The following is a 9,625-nucleotide window of genomic DNA, read 5'->3' on the forward strand; positions in this document are numbered from 1 at the left end:
AAGTGTCCGGACAGTATATTTCTCAACATTTTCCTTAAATTAGATCACTCCAGTTTCCCTGTTTTTATGTTAGTTACCCAGTCCATAACATGTTATTTTTTTTTTTTTAGTGATATAGAAATCAAAAATCAAAGTAAATCTTCATGGCATGCAAAGAGGCATGTGCATCAGCTGAACAAATAAACAAATAATCAAGCCATGAGGTTGTAGCAAAAATGCATTAGGTGCCTGGCAAATAGTTCTCATAAGATTAATTGTCAGTTAATCTTTATTCCAATAGCCTAATCCTCATCACAATGTAACTGTCTGCAGGGACCAGGCACCAACGTTATTGCTGCCCTTCTTTCACAGTAACGCTGCACTTAAGGGGCAATCGTGATATTTTGTGATAGACTTCATCAGGTGCTTTGTAGGATACTGCACTGCTGTCAACAGTAGTGGTGAAGTGTCAATCAAATTATTATTTTACAAAGCAACTTATTGAACTGTTCATCATCATTCATTATTCTATAATTTGGGCATTGAATGCCTTTTTATAGGAAAGTGATAATTGAGGAAATCAGGACAGAGAGACAGGGAATGACAAAGGTCAACAAGGGTCACAAACACAAACCAGACTGTGCCTCATCAAGGCACCACTGGTTTGAGATAATTAAATAACCAGATAATGACTTAATAAAGGCAATTTTTTAAAAGAATATGGCTCAACCACAGTCAACCACACTCTTTGTGGCTCAATGCAAATAATGTGTTATATATTTTTGCATAGAATGCAAATTGGGGGTTCTGATAAAGAATCATGATGCAAACAACTCTTTGATTTGATTTGTGGCTGCAGTGAATATAATGCTTATTTCACAATGTCACTTTATCAAAGCTTCGTCTACGGTTTGTGTTCATTCCCACATCACAGGTAAGACATCAACTATTTGAAATAATATTGGAAACCTCGATTTTATTTGACACAGCTGCTGATATTGCTCACAGGATGAAAATTCTTAATGTTGACAAAATGGGGTTTCGTATAGAAAATGAAAATTGGCTGTCATTCAAATTCCAGCAGTGGTTCAGGGCAAAGTACTGTATTTTGTGAACGACATCATGAATATTCAGAGGTTGTCAGTTCAAAGTCATTAAGGTGTATTTGACAGCTGTTTAAGAAAAGCTCCTGATGTAAGGATAGAAGACATCAAATGGATTTCACAGAAACATGAGCATGTAATACACAAATCTACTAATGTATGATTAATGTTACTGACCGAATGGTGTTTGTGGACCAGGCTGTGTTAGATATTGTAAACTGTCCTTTCTTTTTCTCTCTGCTTTGACTTTCCGTCCATTCCCCTCTAAGGTGTAATTTATTCAACCCAAAACAAATGAATGAAGCTTTTTACAAAACCCAGCTCAGGGATTATTGTTTGTCCTGGTTAACAGGTTGAGACATAAAGCAGAGACACACATTACAACTGCTGAGCCAGTTATGGTCGTCTACCACCAGAACTCCATTCCTTACTGACGAGTGGTTCAGTGTGTTGTCTGGTGGGTTTACTCAGTTGTAAGGTTTATACTTCTTCTTGACTGTCTGACTAATGGAAAAAGAAAGCAAAATATACAGGAAAATTAACAAGTATGTGCAAACATTCAAAGTATGAGCATAGAGCACAGTTCAATGTTGAGCACTCTTGTAACGTGTGGGGTGAGGTGTGTGTGTGTTTGGCATGAGAGTCTGTGACAGTGGGGACCCGGGCCTTGTTGTTGAGGCCTGCTGCAGTCTGAAGGAAGGTGTTCTTCTTCAGCTGCTGCAGGAAGTACATCCTCTGCTGGGCCTTTTTTGGTGAAGGAGGTGATGTTCAGCTCCCACTTGAGGTTCTGGGAGATGATGGTGCCCAGGAAGCGGAAGGAGTCCACAGTGGTGACTGTGGAGTTGCACAGGATGATGGGGTGGTTTCTAAAATTCAGGTGCTTTGTAGGATACTGCACTGCTGTCAACAGTAGTGGTGAAGTGTCAATCAAATTAAAGGATCGCTCCACAGCAAACATTATTATTTTACAAAGCAACTGATTGAACTGTTCATTATTATTCATAATTCTATAATTTGGGTATTGTATGCCTTTTTATAGGAAAGTGATAATTCAGGAAATAAGGACAGAGAGACAGGGAATGACAAAGGTCAACAAGGGTTACAAACACAAACCAGGCCGTGCCTCACCAAGGCACCACTGGCCTTCAGATTTGGTCCAAGCTTATGCAGAGTAACTGGACTTTTTCTGTCCGACTTCTCACAAGACAATAACTGTGATGCACAGATGTTTTGTTTCTCCCTGAAAGAAAGGTAGAAGATTTAGCCATTTTCGATCAAGACCTTCCGTGAATGTTCCCCTTATGTCAAGGGTTTTTTTTACACAGATCAGTTTAACAATCGTTTGACCAGCTTTATGTTTGAGCAAAAGTTGTTTTCCATTTATGTCAACCCTAAAATTAAAACTTAATTCTCCATTTATCTTCACTTAGTTATTGCTACTGTGAGAAACGTGGTTCTGACCCAGCAGAGACAGTTTTTGCTAGATAAAAATTAACTATCAATATCAATGGGACTCCTGTGTGGCACATCAGAAATGACCCCATCTCTTTGGGGCTTGTGTGGACCACTGGACATGCTTTTAGTAAACAGAGACTTTTGTCAATGAATCATGCTCCTGTATTTCTCTCACAGCGTAATGATACAACAGTAAAAAGAAGCAGCACAGGCATTGCCATGGAGGGGAAGACTTTTATTTTTGTGATCTTATCAGGTTAGTACAATTTAATGTTTGTATTTCTTTGACACATTAAATAATAAAGTAATTATAAGTGGTTACCAAGGAACAATTATGGTACAAATGCAAAGCTAAATGTTACTTAGCACCAAGGGCGCATCCCAGAGTTCCCAGGTTCCTATGTCAGAGGGCTGTACGTGAGTAAGGGCATCACAGTTCCAACTGCAAAAGAAAATAACGAGATGGACATTTAACTGCAGTTTGAATGGTAAAAATCCATTCAGTCACTGTGGAGATGAAAACCCAAGTTAAAAAGTCAATGAAATAAACTATGTAGATACAGATGAAACAAATAGATAAATTAATCCAATATTTGAAAAGGATCTTGTTACTGTGTAACATACATGGGTGTAAAATAAATCAGACCTCCAAGTTTGTGCTCTGACAGTTTTGTGTAATGGGCGACTAAAGAGATGTTTTCCCCTGACATTCAAACATTCAGTGCTAAAGCCATCAAATATCTTTTTTCATTACCACAGGACTGTGTTTCCTTCCTGCCTCTTTTCGCCGTATCTACGTCGCTGTGGAAGAGTCAAAGACCTGGTCTGATGCCCAAAGCTACTGCAGGTCAAAGTACACCGACCTGGCCACGGCTACAAACAAGGAAGAGTCTGATCAGCTGGTGGCCGCTGCAAAACAATTCTATAATCGTCAGTTATGGATGGGACTGTATGATGACATTCACAGCTGGAGGTGGTCGCTGCAGAAGGAGGGATATTATGGTGAAGGAGAGGCAGAGTTCAGGAAGTGGCTGAGAGGTCAACCCAATAACTCTGGGGGATATGAGGACTGTGGACAAATATTGGCTGATGGCACATGGAATGATCTGCAATGCAATGATCCAAACCCGTTTGTCTGCTACAATGGTAAGAAAAACACATTATAATGGAAATAACATCAGTCACACCTGCTATTAGCTGCATGAGATGTTTAGCTCTAAAGTTAAGTTCAGGAACAACTGGCTCATCCTCACACCACACATTTACAACAGCACTGACTTTTATTATTATTACCATATAAAATTGTTTTGTTGAGCACATTATTTGGTTTTACTTTTAGTCTTTATCTTGAAGAAAATGCATCTTAGTTTTAGTCATATTTTCGTCAAATATAACAAATATAAATAAATATATACTAATACAAATATTTTCCTGATATGGACCCATGTGTCTAAATAAAAGTCATGGTCAGTGAAACTTTAGTCTCATTTTTGTGTTGCATTTTTAATTTTTATGTCTTTTAAGCATTTGAGGCTTCAGCTGTCACCATCTTTGTTGTGTACAGTAACCATGGTTATGGGCGTCACTCTCGTCTATTGTGAGTTTCGTGGAAAAGTAAAGACTGTAATAGTTAATACTCAGTGTCCATGTCACTCTGCTCGTGGGGTTGTAGATGAACTGACTCCATGAATCTGTCATTTCTTCCAGTTAAGCTAACATTACTGGCAGAGACATCACATGACTGAATGTGAGATGTTGCTTATCAATACGACAGGTCAAGCAGCTAAATTAGCTAAAACCTAGCTAACCCTTGTGTTATCTTCGGGTCAAATTTGACCCGTTTTGAAATTCTTTTGTATGAAAAATATGGTTTTATTTCATAAAATTACACCAAAATAACATGGATGCTTCCACACTACGCTCTAAACAAACAAACAAAATGATCACTACTTTCACTGAATTGTGGGTATTTTATTCAAATGTGTTCCATATTTGGTCTTCCCGGGTCAGATTTGACCCGGTGTTGCAAAAGGGTCAATAAGTCACGGTGTTTTGGTTTTCAGCAGATGAAATCCCCCCCCCACACACACACACACGTACACACACACACACACACATACACACCCCACACACTCACCCACCCACCCACCACCCACACACCCACCCCACCCCACCCATACCCACCACCCACACCCACACCACCCACCCACCACCCACACACCCACCACCCACACACGCCCCCACACAGAAAACTTCAAAGATACAAAACTTCAAAGCTACAGTACATGTAAACTTGTTCTTTTCACACCTTTGAAATGCCTTTCAAAACAAAAACAGCTTATAAAGTCTGAGCTTTTGCAGCCTTTTACCCATTTTAGTCTGAGATGCAGACGGGGGAAGCACAATGAAGACGCTATAATTTGACAGAGGCTCTTGAATTACTTTGGAACCCTGATGAGGAGTTGAGAGACCAGGAGGAATCTGAAGAAGAAGAAGAGGATGTATCAGAGGAGGACAGGAAGAGGACAGTTGCGAAGAAGATGAGAATAATGCTTCAACAGATGAGGAAGAATCAAGTGATGAGGAAGAGGAACCTCAGATGGTTGAGTGTTTCCAGTCAAAAGATGGAAGTTTGCTGTGGTCTTCCATCCCTCCTAGTGACAGACGTCACATGTTGGTAGCAGAGAGAGAGAGGAGCCCCAGGGGTCCAACAAGGTACGCAGTGGCTCACGTTGATAGTATAACGTCTGCTTTTCAACTGTTTCTGCCAAACCAAGTTGAAAACATTGTGCTGAACATGACCAACAAGGAGGGGCGTCATGTTTATGGCAATAAGTGGAGAGAGATGGATGGGATAGCTTTCCAGGCATACTTAGGTCTGTTGATTCTTGCTGGAGTATATCGATCCAATACAGAATCCACTGGAATCCTCTGGTTGAGCAATTTTTGGGGCCACAATGTCCCTCAAAATGTTCCACATTATCTCAAGGGTCATTCGGTTCGACGATCGAGATAGAAGAACAGTACACCGTGCACGTGACAAACTCGCTGCCATTCGTGATGTATGGGACACGTGGGTGTGTCTCCTGCAGTAGATGTACAAACCGGGAGCTGATGTGACTGTGGAAGAGTGTGAAGATCTGGACAGCGTGCAATGCCAGGACCAGCTATGCATTCAACATGCAAGTGTACACTGGCAAACCTGCTGATGGACAGCCAGAAAAAAACTAGGGCAAGTGTGTGGTTCTTGAGATGGCAGAAGGTCTCCGTGGACAAACAATCACTTGTGATAATTTTTTTTACACGTAAATGTTCCGTAGTTGTATAGCGCCTTTCTAGTCTTTTCGACCACTCAAAGCGCTTTTACACTACATCTGCATTCACCAGTCATTCACTGAGCCTAAGTGCTGAAACGGAAACTATCATTCACACACATTCATACACTGGCGGAACAGCCACCAGGGGAAATTCGGGGTTCAGTATCTTGCCCAAGGACACTTCGACACGCAACCAGGGGGAGCCGGGGATTGTACCACCGACCTTCCAATTAACGGCCAACCCGCTCTACCTCCTGAGCCACAGCCAAGAAATCCAGACAGATGGACCCTCTACCTCTGCAGCAGCTCCTACTAACCCAGCTGCAGCCACAAGGAAGAGGTGCCGATTCTGCACTGGCAAGAGTGATCTCAAAACCTGCATCAGGTGCCAAAATTGCATGGCAAACATTTGCAAAAAACATGCCATTACCACCACACACTGCCTATCATGCAAATGATAGCACATTCACACAGAGACACACACCTGCACTTACACATGTAAGTAATAAACATGTATATTATACAAGTTTTGAAATGTTGAAGTTTTAAGTTTTAGAAATAAATGTTGACTGTTCTATGTAAATGAATTTATTTAGCTCTTTGTTTACTCTGTTATTTGTGAATAAAATTCCATCAAATGTTGACCTAGGAATATATATCAGTCTGTGATTATCCAAAATATATATAATAATAATTTCTGCTGGTTTCCTAAAAAAAATTTAAAATTTAATGTAAATGAGGTTTATTGAAGTGTAAAATGAATTGGTGATGAGCTGGAATAAAGTTTGCTGACATTGTGTAACACAGAATTGGGTGATCATTTTTTACATTATGCTTTAGAAACAGGCAAACCAGACCGGGTCAGTTTTGACCCATAAGGACAACAGGTGTGTATATGTGCTACCATTAAAAATAATGCAATGCTTCTAAAACAGTATCCTGACTCAACTTTGACATATACCAGTCTGTGATAGTCCATCAACTTATAGTCCTCTGATTTATACTATTAGTCAAGATAACTTAGAGTTTCTGCATTTTTAACTAAAAAATAAGATAAATGAGATTGATTGACCCTGAATTCCAAGAAGAAGTGTAGAACTAGTGGTAATGAGTTAGAATGGAGTTGGCTAAGAAGGTGTAACACAGAATTGGGTGATAAGTTAAAATGGATGCTTTAAAACCAGGCAAACTGGACCGGGTCAACTTTGACCCGGGAGGAAAAAAAGTGCATGGTTGACGGGAAGAAAACACAAGGGCTAAATAGATTTTTTGGTGCAGACAGTAGACAGTCTGTGTTACTGGATCACATGTAAACCTAAATGGCAAATGTTTTCAGAAGCAGCATTGTTCAGATATTTCTTCATGTTCATGTCTAACGTTTTTCTCCTATGAATGTAGAAACAGTGACCTCTTCCAGCTTCATCTTTGTGAATGACCTGAAGAACTGGAGCGAGGCTCAGAGCTACTGCAGGGAGCACTACACTGACCTGGCCAGTGTGAGGAACAGAACTGAAAATGCCCAGATAAACAAGCTGGCCCAGTACAAAATCATATGGATCGGCCTCTACAGAGACTCCTGGAAGTGGTCAGATGGGAGCCCCGCTTCATGGATGGTGCCATTTATACCACCTAGAGACATCAATACTCCCTGTGTGTATTTAAATGCAGGGCAGTGGCTCAATCAGCGATGTGATGTCGCATTTTACTTTATCTGTGAAATTGGTGAGTTTTTAAGCTACAATATGTGACATTTCTATATATTATTTTAATGCAATACTTCAGAAACTATCTTGCTCACTATCTTACGTTTTTTACATGTATCGATTTTTAAATGCATATTTCCTCCTTTTAAAGTGGAAGTGACGCAGCAGTTGGTGAGGGTGAAAATAACTGACAAGGGTTCCTCTGTGAACCTGGAGGATGCAGCAGAAGCCATGTTGCAGCAGGTAATAATTATTTAAATATTCTAGTTAGCTGATATTCCTTTATCATCCCAGGTACACAGGTGGAAACAAGAGCAAGGAGAAAAGCTGTAGGGTCAGATAGTAGTGTTTATCTATTCACTGGTATAAAACATGTGAATGTGAAGCTTGGTAGCCTACATACCATTGTCCTAGACAGCTATCCATGGTAAATAACCATTTCAGGAATCCACTGTCCAGATGTTTACTGAATGAAATTCAAAAATACTAACCTAGCAGATGGCAGGTGAACTTCTCAGCAACAGTACTAGTTGAGGAGATTTATGTCGATGTCTGGCATCTTTAGAGTGATAAAAACATGATGTGCTCGGGTTGGAGCCCAGATAAAATTAATTAAACTCAATAAAACCCCATAAAATATGAGGGAACATTTTTCCTACCTGACCCACTGGAGTGCAGTAAAGCTAGCCAGGTGTCATGGTTGGTGTGCACAGATGAACACAGAACAAATGAATAGATTTCTGCCCTGGAATGAATGATTCATGTAATGAAATGAACAGAACATTACACCAAACAGTAGCTGACTTTATGGGATGTCAAAGATGTTCTTTCCTATTCTGAAATTTCATTTTAGTGTTTTATTTAAACACAGTGTTAGTGAACACAGAAACACAGGACCCTCCCAGATGATGTAACGATCATAGGCAGAAGTTGTCGCCACCAGTTTTAATTATTTTAACTTCATTTCTGTTACGTCCCGAGGTGTCTAGGGATATAGGGACATAAACATAAACCAGATGTTGTTGGTTTGAAAGGATATTTATTTGAAATAACGCAAGTGGAGCACAAACAGAGGATGGGCCAATGGGTGCTGTGGAAATCAACAAACAATTATAACAAAAGGAGATCTTCAAAAGGAGGATTACTGCTTACAGAGGTACTAACAAAAACAAGAATAAACCAAAAGCTCACTAACCGATAGCATTTGAAAAACACAAAACGCACAGCACCCCTGAACCTGGTGAAAACTAACATAAAACAACTATGGTGTGTGCAAGAAAGGTGTCAGTTATATCTAAGCTTAAACCTGGCCCACTCTCTTACCTTCACACAGTGAAACACTCAAAGTCTGGCACGGGTTACAAAACACTACTACAAGCTCTGTGACATGGGTTCCCAAGGCAAGCAACTCGGGTCAGATTGCTGCCTCAAACAGCAGACCTGGCAGGCTTTTAAGCAGGTGGTGGTCGTCACTGTCGCCCTTTGATTGGCCCGTAGAGCATGCCGCACCAATCGAGGGCATGGTCACTGGAAACCCAGGAAGTAGGCGGGACCTTCTCTGCTCGTGCAGCCAATCCTCCGCGTGGGCTTGCACAGCCTGCTCAGCATACCAGATAGCCTACTTAAAAGCACAGGCAAATACAGGTGGGGGCGGTGGCAGCCGTAACATTTCTGAGAAATCATGTTTTGTCTGAATGAAACATATACTACTTAGCTAAGTACAGATATGGATAGTTATCTGGTTTGTGGCTGTATCGTTGATTACGTATTGTAACCCCAGATTCTATGAGTATAGGCGTAGCCCTCTAAGAGCTGTCGCTATTGGGTTCATCCCCGCGCGCATGCGCAGTCCTGAAGATTTATTTCGCGCCCATGTGCCGTGCACGGGCCTCTCTCAGGTCCGCAGTTTAGGTATATAATACCGGCGAGACCAGAGATCTGCTCCCAAGAGGTCAACTTTTTTTCTTCAGCCGACGCTGGTGGCACCTGTCGGGCCCGCAGCTTAGAGGGCTACGCCTATACTCATAGAATCTGGGGTTACAATACGTAACCAATGTTCTATTTCGTA

General features: G+C 40.9%; 1 long non-coding RNA gene across 1 annotated transcript; it reads right to left on the reverse strand.

Moving 5' to 3' along the window:
• Positions 1–2,751: 2,751 nt before the first annotated feature.
• Positions 2,752–3,359, reverse strand: LOC119917125. Its single transcript, XR_005447227.1, has 2 exons — positions 3,292–3,359; positions 2,752–2,979 (listed from the first exon to the last, which is right to left on the reverse strand). It is a non-coding gene; the product is annotated as an uncharacterized LOC119917125 (long non-coding RNA).
• Between the last annotated feature and the right edge of the window lie 6,266 nt (positions 3,360–9,625).

The sequence above is a fragment of the Micropterus salmoides genome, unplaced genomic scaffold (genome assembly GCF_014851395.1).
Source record: "Micropterus salmoides isolate LMB-PRFRI ecotype aquatic unplaced genomic scaffold, ASM1485139v1 Ms_hic_scaffold_10, whole genome shotgun sequence".
Classification (NCBI taxonomy): Eukaryota; Metazoa; Chordata; class Actinopteri; order Centrarchiformes; family Centrarchidae; genus Micropterus; species Micropterus salmoides.